The 12405-nt window shown below is 44.1% G+C and overlaps 1 protein-coding gene across 16 annotated transcripts in view; it reads right to left on the bottom strand.

Moving 5' to 3' along the window:
- FOXP1 (forkhead box P1) overlaps window positions 1–12405 on the bottom strand; it is a 378552-nt gene that overhangs the window by 185365 nt on the left and 180782 nt on the right. The window contains exon 1 of one of the 16 annotated variants that reach the window (XM_038149497.1): window positions 10714–11220. The exons of 13 other annotated variants lie outside the window; for them this stretch is intronic. The gene's annotated coding sequence lies outside the window, so the exon portion shown is untranslated. Of the gene's footprint in view, window positions 1–8182; window positions 8579–9155; window positions 10650–10713; window positions 11221–12405 lie in introns of those variants that run through there. 2 more of the 16 variants (XM_038149499.1, XM_038149500.1) reach the window with 2 other exon arrangements.

Here is a 12405-nt window from a genome sequence, read left to right as displayed (position 1 = left end):
ATGGGGCCAAGTGTGCAGTGAAGCATTTATGGGTTCCAAACAACCTAGCTAGCATGACTGGAAAAGACAAGGAGCTGGGATAAGGCACCCATGTCCCTCGCTGTGCCTCTGAGCCACTCGCCCACCCGCGGCAAGGGAACAGGATGAGGAAGCTATTTTCATCCCAAGTATCTGGAGCTTACAAACACTCGCTGAAAACGCAGTGCCTTATCAAAACAGGTGAGAGCCAATGCCAGCTGACATTCCCATTTCTCTGAAGAACTCAGCCACAAGATTGTTTTTTTAATTATTATTTTTGAGCAGATTATTTACATGTCTGATTCTAAATAGGCTTTGGCATTTCTGCAAGAGGATCAAATGCATGACCTTGCGGTCTTGAAGAGTGATGGGATCAGTCCAGCTGCCCTTGCCTCTCCCCCAGAGAGGCCTCTTTAGCAAGGCAGACAGACCCCTGGGAATGGTCTCAGGAGGGACAGGCCCTTACAAATACAGTGTATTTTCTCCAAGGAACCAGGAAGAAAGAAAGTATCTATGGCAAAAAGGCCAAGGAACAAAAGAAGTGCCCGGACAAGACCTGGCGAGGGGAAGCGAGGGTGAGCCCAGCCTGCAGAAGAGTTTACGTTCCCTTTGAAGAGAAATATTCAGTCTGTCAGGTAAAACAGAGAATCTAACCCGTGGGAGGACATAAGATGCTACCTTGAAGAATCTGACTATTACAGGATTAGCAGCTACGATCCCTCCCTCTGAGGACACCGAATGCCAAAACCTGGCCTGAGGGTTTTAGGTGGTGAGGTTTGTCCAGGCGTGTCGGCAGGAACTCTACAACATACAGAGGAGAAATACTGTCCAAACCTGTACTATCTAAACATAGGTGCCTTTAAAATACTAAATATTTCTTTTAGAGGATAGGAAAAAAGACAGAGGAATACGAAGCCAAAATACACACATTTCTTTTGGGAGTAAAATGTGCCCCTCAAACACTTGAATTCTACTGTACAATGTATTTATACCATGTTTAAGAAACATTTGTCAAGCATATAAAAACCCCCAGAAGTTCACTGTCACACAGCTTAATTCCCTATATTCTGCCTACATGCACATATAGGGCCAGTTTGTTAGGGGGTGGAGGTGTGTAGCAAAGCACAATCTAGCGAGACATGACACCATAACGGTGAACAATAAAAGCAAGTGCAGCATATGTGCTGGACATTTGGTGAAAATAACCCAGCCACAGCTCCAGCTTCGGTACATTTTCCTGTGTGGAAGCTGGTAATTCAGCTTCTGCTCTAATTCAGCTCAGCCAACAGTTAAGTTGCTCACAACTCTCCCCTGATAATTACTTGGGAATTCTGAGATTCTAGGAATCTAAGAAGCCCTCTTCTTATAGAGCCCAACAAGCCGAAATCTAGGGGGTGTCTTCTTTTCTTCTCTTCATGTTATGTTTTTTTTTTCTCCATCTAGCAGCTAGGATTCTCCCTGGCTATAAGATCTGAAATGGTAGCAATAATTATATTTTCTATTTTATTACTTGTAATTTCCCCTTTGATCAGAATCCTATGCCATTTAACCACATTTATATGGTCATCCTGCACATAGGTTCTAAATACAGAACAAATTATTTTCCAAGGGAAAACTACAGGAGCTGGGTTTCCCTTTACTGCACACACATGGAATCCCATACATTTGGCACCAATTTAGGTTATTATAATTTCATTCTTCCTTTTTATATTTGTTTCACTGTAAAAGGAATACAAAGCTCCCCATTCACTGGGAGCTGCTCATTCCTTAGTACTGCCTTCCCTCATCAAGCCTGTAGCACATCTACCCTGATTCAATCTCCTCTGCCAGAGAGACCAACAAACACATGAAATATCCCACAGCTGGATAGGCTGCACTGCAGGTCTCAAAGCTTTGGTGATCATACACTGCAAGCCTTACCCCAGAGTGTGAAGCCTAGGAAACTCTTCATGCACAGCTTTGTTGCTTGTCCCAAAGTCCAAGAGTTTGCAGAGTGTCCCCAGCTGGCAGACTGCCTCCAGGTCAGGCCCTGTCACACAGGACCAGACTGGCTGCCCCATGTCCAACAGCTCTGGCCAGGTCACCAAGCTGTTGGAGCCCTCCTAGTTCATGGCTGCCCCTTGCACACTGTTACCCTGCAGCCAGGAAGCGCAAGGCCAGAAGACACTGTTCTCCCCCCCTGTAAAACAGAGGACCATTGCATGGGGCTATATGGCTGTTAATAGTGGTAAAACCCTAACAGACTTCACAGAACTCAAACAGAGCTGCTTTTGATTTAGGCCACGCACCTGAAAGCAGAATTTTTTCATTCATCTTCCTCAAAGTGATGGTCACGGGAAACTACCTAAATAGCCCAGCTCAAGAATTAGCAGTTATCTGGAAAAAAGAACATGGTCTTTTGAAAGACTACCCTTAGAGTAAGTGTTTCATTTGGAGGAAAAGCCAATGTGAAGTCTAATTCAAGACAGCCAGAAGCAGGCACATGTCACAGGCAAGAACTGGTGACACACCAGGATGTTCCTACCTACACTGCTGTTCCCTATAGCCCCCAGGTGGTAGAGGAATAACAGGAGTAAAAGGAAGGGGTTGAAATGTGTGCTTTATCTCTAACAGCTTTGCTTGAGAACCTTCACTGTCCTGCTTGAAGCATGTTTGTTCTATGTGCTCCCATCACATTGCTTTGTCCATTCAGCCAGCTTAGAGAGACATTCACATCCTCCAGTCACAGGAAAAAAATGCTGCTGGAAGAGGGTGCCTGCAGCCAGAAGAACTAAAGGCTCACAGATTAAAGAAACCCCAACAGCTACCTGACTTTCACTACTAGATGTTTGTGTACACTCAAGACCACCAGCAACAGGCACATTCACCTGGATTTCCAAAACATCCCTATTTTCAGGATGCTCTCCAGGTGAGCCAGCTGCCTGCTGTTGGGAACAGCTGTAGGAGGCTCCCTCATATGCTGGAAAAGCAAAGCATCTGTAGGTGCTTCCCAAGCTTCTCATCACGGATACCTATGCAACCATCTACAGCCATGATAAGATGTGTTTACAAATAAGAACAAACTGACAAGTGTGGGAACAGGGAATCTTCACACTTTGAAACTTGAAGTCAACTTGGTTTAGTCAAACATGGAAAAGGCAGCAGCTCTGGCACTTGGGGTAATTTCAGTGACAGACAACTGTTCTCCTTAGCTACTGGAAAATACAATCACAAATTCCTAGAGCTTTTTCTCCAGATACTAATAGCAGACTCGATGCTGGAAAACACTAGAGAGATAGAGATCAGAGGTCTATTTTTGTTTCTATGTCTTGACGCCCATGACTTTGATGGGGTAAGTAAATTAACATATGATAAATTACTCTTTAATCTGTTGTAGTTATAGTTTTAGAGACAGGTTCAGTGGCTTTGCTCGCAACCACAAATATTTCTGTAAAGAAACACTTGTTTTTCTGGAAAAGGGTAAGAACAAAGCAGTTTGTCAACAAAGCTGGAAAAAGACAAACCCATCTCCTACAAAGCTCAAAACTCCTCGAAATACCTTTCTGCAGAGAGCTACCATTACCCAGAGTGAAAAACTTCTTTAAACTCAGCAATTCTGAATTACACAGAAATGCTCTAACAGGGCTGCACAGTACATCATCAGAACTGGTATAGCTTTTAATTTCCCACCTGATTGGGTTGAAAAGGTTCATATGTTGGAAAGTGTGGCAGGAGGAACTTACTGAAAATTGCAATCCAGGATCAGATTAAAGAGGGAGGATGATAAAGCTAAAATCTTCATAAATGAATTTCTTTATCCAGAATAAACTCAAAAGGTCCTGTGAGGGGAGGAAAGATATGTGTTTCATTAGGACAAAGAGAGTAGGAAAAACTATGCCTGAAATCTCTTGTGAAGAAGACAGCTCTTACGACATGATTTCTTTAAGGGCAAGGTATTGAAATAATTTTGGAAGAAATATTTTTATCTCCCAAGAAGATTAACACTGAAGTTTTGCACAGCAGACTGCAGCATTGTTGCATCCATAAAACACTAACAAGCACCAGAAGAGAGTCTCTTAGCCCAACTCTCAGTCCATCCTGCTGGCATTGTCTACTTGGGACAGAAATCCTTCCATGACACGAGACAGAGATGCTCAGCATACTGATTCCTGCAGAATCTCAAGACATGACACATCCTTTGCAGCCAATGTCATCCTAAAGCAACACCTACATTGAGCCATAAGGGTACCACTAAAATAGACAAAATCACTATTTTCCATGATTTTTAGGGGGCCAAATTTTTCCAGCATTATTTTAGAGAATTTATGACATTATGGAGTTTCTGGAGAGAGTCTGTATCATCCTGTGCTGTGAGAAACCCTTTCTCTACCTGTGCCCTGGGTGGAGTCAGCTTGTGACCAGTTTTGTCAGCAACCTGAGTAGCTCTGGGCTGTGAGCACAAAGGGAACAGCTGCTGGGTATTGTCTCCATTGGCTGTGCTCGTGTATGAAACCCATGTCTACAATGACAGCCTCAGAAAAGGCACCAGGGAGGCCTTTCCTTTTCAGGACACATTTTGCTTCAGAAGCAGACCCCAAGATTTGACACTGCACACTGATGTAGTCCACCCTGAAGAAGTAGCTGGCAGATGTCACCTTCTTAGCTTTGGGGTTACGGGTGAAAAGCAAAAGCTCTGTGAAAGCCAAGACCCACACCATGCTCTGTGTTCGTACACGTCTCCTGGGGTGGCTTTCTTCACACCAGCCATGTGTGGATGTGTACAAGGAGAACTGAAAACCTGCATGTCAGGGCAGCTGGTGGCCAGAGCAGTGGGGCTTGCTGGGAATGATTCTTGGGATCAGAATCAGGGGGTTCAACAGGAAAGTCAGATCAGGCAGCACTTCACCACAGCACAACACCAGCCTGCGCTCATGCATGGCCAGGCTACCATGGAAGAGCTGCTGGAAAACAAGAGGGCATGTGAGAAATGCAGAACTGAAACCAAGAGTAGGTGACAGCCATAAAAACTGAAATCTCATTAAATGCTGGCCAGGCAGTGAGCGTGGACCCTCCCATCTGTTTGCTGCTTACCCGAAGGGGTGGAGGCCAGGGTGACATGCATGCCTTGGAAATCAGCAGCTTTTACACTGTTCACCCAGGAAGTTATTAACTTGCATGTTTGTGGGCAACTGCACAAGCTATTTTTGGTCATGGGACCCTGTGTAAGGAAAGGATTGCGAGGTTTTAATAATGATCTTCAGTTAACTTGGTTACCCACACAACAATGGCTTTCTGAGAGGCCAACTGCTGCGAAAAACTTGGGACGGGCTTTACTTCCAGAGGTATTAAACTATGAAAATATCTAACCATAATAGTAAGGAGCTATAAAAAGAGCCCTGTTTATTTCACATGATTTCTTTGTACGCCACAGTGTTATGAGAATACTTCAGCTCAATGACAACATGGTAAATTGGAAAAGATTAACTATTGAAGTCAGCACTTACGCAGTTCATTTTTGTTTGGTGTTGGTGATTTTTATTCTTTCAAAACCCAAGTTTTCACTAATATCAGCAGGTGCAACAACATTTTTTTAAATTTGAATCTGCAATTAACCTGGTATTAAGGCCAACTGATGTAAGGGCCATGAGAGGAGAAACCCGCAAATAAATAGAAAGAATAAAACTAATGCAGACTTCAATTCTGCACTGCTGTATGTCACACAGGTAGATGTGGAGCCCACATACGCAATATGAGAAATAATCCGGTATCTCACATCTCTATTATATTGCAAATTGTATCCAATAACTTTTCTGCAACAGTGGAGCATCACAGAATACCCTACAGAGAAGGTCAAATGTTGTACTATAGAGCTCTGGTAGTGTCTTAGTTCATTCCTGAGAAATACCATGGGGCCTCACTGAAACCCTTTCACTGTTAGGGTACACCAAGAGAAAAGGGAAAAAAATAAAGATTGCATTTGTTTCTGGGAGGACCCGCATGGCTCCACGGAGAGGACACTTCCACCCTTGTTAATCCCAGCTTCTTAAAGCAACACTCAGTAAGATAATGAATCCTTTAAATGTTACATCTTGTGTCTTGCATTATTGTGGTGCAGCAACTCTCCACATCAAACAGTCATCAGCACTATTACAAAGTGGGCTTATAAGAGACTGGCTGAAAAGGCGCTGTGTGAAAAGAAGTGGAAAATTAAAGCTGAAGCAGTCGAAGAAAGGGCTTAATTTACTGGCATGTACAGTATGCAAATGAGATTACTCTCAGCTTAACTGCATCATTTATGTCCATAATAACGGCATCATCATTACAGGGCTCAAATTAAATTACACCATAATTAGCATATCAAAGTGATTGGTTAAAGTTTAAAACAAATACCCAATTTTGTTAATGAACAGCTGTAATTGTCATGTACACTTCAATGAAAACTCCCTAAACAAATATATGTTTTAGAACAGAGAAAGATTTTGAAGCAGACAGGTCTGTGGCAGAGGTAAATTGCCTAAAAAAGAATGACACAGACTATTCTATTAATGTTAATATATGCTCATCGTTTTCAGGTAATAAAACATTCTATCAAAACAAGCCTTCGCTTCGTATTTTTTGCCTCTCAACTCCACCACCACACTGGCAAGTGTCAATGAGGAGAGGGGCTGGCCATGCACGGGACATGCACAGCCCCCACCTACACACCGAGGCAGGAGGAGGAGGAGGAGGAGGAAGACGATGAGGATGTCTCGCTAACTCTACCCTGTAGACCAGGGCTGGAGTAAGCTGATGACATGATAACACATCAGGCAGCCTACAATTCAATTTACTCTAATCTAATCACATCTACGCAGCAGTTCCAGAGGTGGAACTGCACCAGAGAAGTTTTTGCTGTTCTCGTCTCATTAAAATAAATAGGGAGGTGGGACCGGAGGGTTTGTCACTGTCAGCCTGGCAGCCAGCAACACATTTCCAAAGATCCATCACTGCAAATGTACACAGCAAACACACAGTTAAAACACTCCTCAAGCAGAACGAGCTTGAACAGGGGAGCAGGTCTGCTCTGTGATATTTTAACAGTGCAGGTGAGCTCTACTATGCTTGGAGAACAGGCCAAAGGAGCCCGGTGTCACCTCACACACGGGGTACAATAATCCTTCTATGTCCCCAAAAATGTTTACAGTGGTATATATTTGCTTATGTATTACCTAATATTACAGGAAGCAACACAGGGAAGTATATTTTGTGCTAAAATTGGGAATGCACTTTCAAATATACTTAACAAGGAAATTGAATGTCTTATTAAATCCGTATTATCAAAACACTGTTCAAAAATTTAAAGAAAGTAGCTTTTCATTTTATTCATCGAGGAATCCATTAAAGCCTAAGCTCTGAAGTAGTATGTAAATTATGTGCCTTTCAAGGTAGAGCTAGGGCAAATTCACTCCATCAACTAATGATGAACCTCATTATGTGCAGGGAGTATTCATAATGAGGAAACAAGCCACCCGCCATTCCATGTTCTAACATAAATCCCTGTAAAATGTGAATATCTCCACGTCTAATTAAAGGCTACTAATTCCTATCATCCCCTGCAAGGCCCAAAAAGCAAAAACTAGAAATGTGTTCAAAAAGACACCCTTTCATTTTACAAAACACATTTATTTGTGTTTACCATTAGTGAGTTGCAATGTCTTTTTTTTAAGAAAAATCAATCCCACTTTTATGGGATAAAAGTTTGTGGATATAAATCTGACTTGGTCTCATATTTTAAAAAGAGTTTCTGATTAGCACAGGTCAGGCTGCACAGTTCAAGAGAAAAATAAATAAAAAGGCAGAGAAAAGAAATCTCCAGTAATATGTAAGAAATAATATTTTAGCGGGGGAGGAAAGGGAAAAAAAAGGAAAATAACAGCTTTGCTATCCAGGTTTGCTCTGGAACTGAGACTTCCTAAAAAAAAATAAATCTAGAGATCCCATAATAACTGGGGAAAGCAGGCAGCAGAGACAGGAAGAAGGAGAGCCAATTAAGCAACCAAGTACACAACAGGTATTTAAAAGATTTTTTGAATGATACTGAATTTAGGAAGAAGCTACTTCCCCCCCAAAATCCCATAAGAATTAGGGATTGAAGACAACGCTGCTTAATGCAGGCTGGAAGAAAAATGCTCTTCCACAGACTTACCTAGATTTGATATTTATACCTACAAGCGCAGCGTCCGCTCCTACGATCAAAACCACATTTCTTATTAAGTTATATAATACCCATCCTATGCATCGCCGTGGATTCATCTGCTCCTGCACTGAATTATGGATTTGCTCTCTGTACTTCCCGGCATAGAAGTGGACAGGTTTGCCGACTCCCCTGAACGGAAGACGCATCACTGTTTCTTTTTCACTGCTCTGTATTAATATTTTCCTACGTGTTCAAAACAAACCGAGAAGCACAGCAAAACCTGAGAGCATTTCAGTTTGGAGGAGAAGAAAAGCATCCAGTGAAGCTGAGCGACATACAGGCTTAAAAAAGAATAAAAAAAAGAAAAATGATGGCATAAAGGGCTGGTTTAAGCAATGTGATAACTCCTTGCAGGGCAGGGAAGCACTTGAACAGTCGCAGAAAAGGCTGTGGTACCTTCAGATTATGTCAACCGAAAAGTTGAAATCCTCGTGTAAAAATACCCCGCACGTTTCATCCCTAGAAAAGCTTATTTAGAATTCATAGAAATTCATAGCCGCTAAGAGGAATATGTGCTCATAAAATCACAAACGCAAAAAAAAAAAAAAAAGGAGAAAAAAAACAATATTTAAAAGAATAAAATAGAGCACACAGATTAAAGTATTTCAGCAGCGTAAATTTTCTAGAAATAGCTGGGCATTTTACAGGGGGAGGAAAGGGGGGGGGGGGGGGAATCCGGCTTCTTTAAGTTGCATAAAAATAAAACTACGCCGCGCCGCGCTGCTCCCCTGCCCGCCCCACGCTGTGCCGGTGGGGTGGCGGTGCCGGGCTTCTCTTTTTTTTTTTTCCGCCTGTTTTTTTTTTTTTTTTTTTTTTTCTTCCCCTCTCCCTTCTCCTTTTAGGTCAACCAGTCATGCACTGGGAAGACAACCCTCCAAAAATAACTTGTCCCTCCCCCGGAGCGCGGAGTTGAACAACCTACCTTTGTTCTGGCGCTGCAGATAAGAAGCGGCTCCGCGGCGGGAGCCGCGGCCGCGGCGCGGGGCGGCCCGGGGGGCTCGGCCGGCGGCACCACCTGGCAGCGCTGCGCGGCCGCGGAGCGCTCCCGCCGCGCCCCGTCCGGCCCCGGCCGCGGGGGGATCCGCGGGAGCCGCCCCCCAGCCCCGCCGGGCACCGCGCAGGTTACACACGGCGGGGGCCGGGTGCCGGGAAAGGAAGAGTTCGGCAGGATTTATTTGACACTTATTTTCCGGGCAGCCCTTTTGTGGAGTTGCGCCGTTTGTTTCTTATTGTCTGAGCAGCAGTTGGAAGCGTCTCCCCGAGGGGGCCCCTCAGCCCGGCTCGGCCGCTTTGACAGGGAGGTAACCATATTAGGATGTGTATGGCAAAGTAAACAATAACAGAGTTGCAATGAAATGGAATTTTTTTTTTTCTTCCCCCCCCCCAATGGAGTTGGTGTCAGTCCTGTTTTTAGCCTTTTCCCACCAGTTTTGTTTTCTGGCTTAAACTGCTCATCTCTTAAAAATTAAAAAAAAAAAATATTAAAAAAATAATAATGGAGAGGCAAAGGGGGGTGAAGGGGAGAGACAAGTGGTACCAGCTTCCCATTTGCTCACCCTGAGGCTGCTGGAAATGCTTTGGGTCGCAGTGGGGAAAGTGGGGGAGCACTTTTAATATCCAAATAAAGACATGTCAGTTTCATAACTGAGGAAAGAAATACAATAACGCTTGCATGCATTGCCGAGACCCACACCAGGAAAAGAGGGTTAGTGGGGACGGGAAGGACAGACACTAAAATTGCAATTTTGAAAGCAGGGGTCGAGTAGAAGAGTCCAGTAGTGTTTTGCACAATCGCAGCGAACTGGTGGGATGAGCTAAGTTGTGCAAAGCCTTGCAAGTCTGCTGGCTTTAAAGCTTTGAAATCGCTGTTTTTACAGGATAAAGCACTTTCAGCAAATTGTAAAATGCAGGTGTCAAGTTAGTCAGTTTAATCAGAAACAGAGCTCAGAGCAGCCGCCATGCAAAGGGTCCCCTACCAGCAGTCGAGAGAAAAGTTCTGCAGCAAGAAAACGCTCTAAGTCAAACAAAATTATTTTAATGCCTGAATTCCACATCCTAAGCAAATCACCAAGAACAAGTGTAGCATCTCCTCGCACTAAGGGTTGAGGCAGCCACTGGCTGCGGAGGCTCAGCACTACAGCCAGCCTTGGAGGGGATCACAGCTTGAAGATGAAACAAGTTTACACTTCTGGGTGACTGCGGATGGGGGCAGCTCTCTGGTACAACAGTCCAACACAAGCTGTTGAGCTGTTCACGCCGCCAGCCAGCATCCACCATCGAGCAACAGCCAGCAACGTGGAGTGCGCCTCTGGGAAGGGCTGACAGGAGAGCGTGGATGCTCTGCCGTACCAGGCACCGCCGTGATAAGACACAGCACCAGGAGAGGTTGAAGGTAGATAGGCAAACAAAGTCGCTATGAGATCACGCACTCAATTTAGAACAAAGGCAACATGTCTCTGACAAATAGGATGCACACTTACCCTGCCAAGTTCGCTTGTATTCGGCTAATCCGCAGCAATCAGAACATCAGTGTTGACATCTAATGGTACCTACAAGCATCTCTCTGCCTTTCCACATGGCGTAACCCTGCTCTGTTAGCACGCTTTAAATTTTTCAACCGTCTTGTTTAACCTAAACATCTACGAAACTACACAGTGCGTTACTCATCCGCGCTGCGTGTGCAACCCCCCCAACAAAAATAAAAAGTTAACACGCTGATACCAAAATCAATAAATCACACGACCAAGTAGCAGTTCAAAAGTTCAAAGACATGATGGCCAGTTCACTACGTCGCAGCACTCAACCAATAATAACTTGACTCCATCACTCCTCATAGTATAGACAATTTCATGGCATCATTTTCATTAGCCTGTCTCACTGAAAATTGCTAGCTATTTATGTATACGCTAAAATAAATTAGCCATTTCATCGAGCACCGTGATTCTTATAAAATACATTAACACAATACTCAATTTTCCAGTTGGAGTAAATAAATAAATCAATAAATTCAATACAGAGTAATTTTTATTTTTTTCTATTGTGGAGCTTCAGCTCTCAGCATAAGTGTTTTTATTGGGTTTATTTGTTTCAATAAAAATTGAAATGGGCCAGTGATCTTAGCAGTAAGATCTGGGGGAAAAAAACAACCCAGCCCTATCTAATGATATGAAAGTATGCTGTGCAGTTCAGCCAACTGGTAATACATAATTTTTGGTCCAAAATAATTTTCATTACAGTTATTAAACCACCTCTTAATTTCGAAAGGTTCTTCTCTCGCCTCATGCATTCTCCAGCCCAGCAAGAAGTCCCTGGGCTCCCTTGGAGCGGGTTCTGATCCTGCACAGCCCATCCTGCTGGGCCAGCAAACCCCATGCCACCTTGGAGCTTCCATGGGGAAAACTGGGATGGTGAAGTTACCAGCACTCATGTTCACTACTTTTAAGCACTCACAGAGTGTCAGATTCAACATGACCTTTCATGTCAAGGATATAGCCAGACAGAAGAAGGATGAGGAAATGTGGGAGAAGAGTTCCTGGACACCCCAAGAACTTGATCTTTGAAAGGGGCTTTGTGTCTGACCTTTTAGGGCTGTGTTGCCCTGTAAGCCATGGCCAGTAGATCACAGGCTGTTGGGTGGTGACATCCTACAGTGCAACTCGGATGGCATCCTTTGGGGACCTCATTTGTGCCTTACGACGTCTCATGCTCTAGAGAGATGCCCCCAAGGAGTCCATTCCCCTGCCTTAGGTCAAACACACATTAGGGGCTGGGCAACAGGACGATACAGAGTTTGGCCCTGCAAAACACTCACACATAGACAGGAACCCGGACTGCCTTGGACCTCCTGCTACTGTACCCTCATAGCAAAGGAGGACACCCACCAAGCCCCCCAGCAGAATCCTCATCCTTTAAAACAGGGCAACAGGATGATACAGAGTTTGGCCCTGCAAAACACTCACACATAGACAGGAAGCTGGACTGCCTTGGACCTCCTGCTACTGTACCCGCAGAGCAAAGGAGGACACCCACCAAGCCCCCCAGCAGTCTCCTCATCCTTTAGAACAGCACTCCTCTACAAGTCTAACACTTGCACTGCAAACTGCAGGCTCCAGCTGCTCTGCAGTGAGGACAAGAACCTGTAAGAACAAAACCAAATAAAATGCACCCCTTGT

The sequence above is a fragment of the Motacilla alba genome, chromosome 12, assembly GCF_015832195.1.
Source record: "Motacilla alba alba isolate MOTALB_02 chromosome 12, Motacilla_alba_V1.0_pri, whole genome shotgun sequence".
Lineage (NCBI taxonomy): Eukaryota > Metazoa > Chordata > Aves > Passeriformes > Motacillidae > Motacilla > Motacilla alba.
The sequence above is the reverse complement of the archived record's forward strand: the minus strand, read 5'-3'. Positions and strand labels throughout refer to the sequence as shown.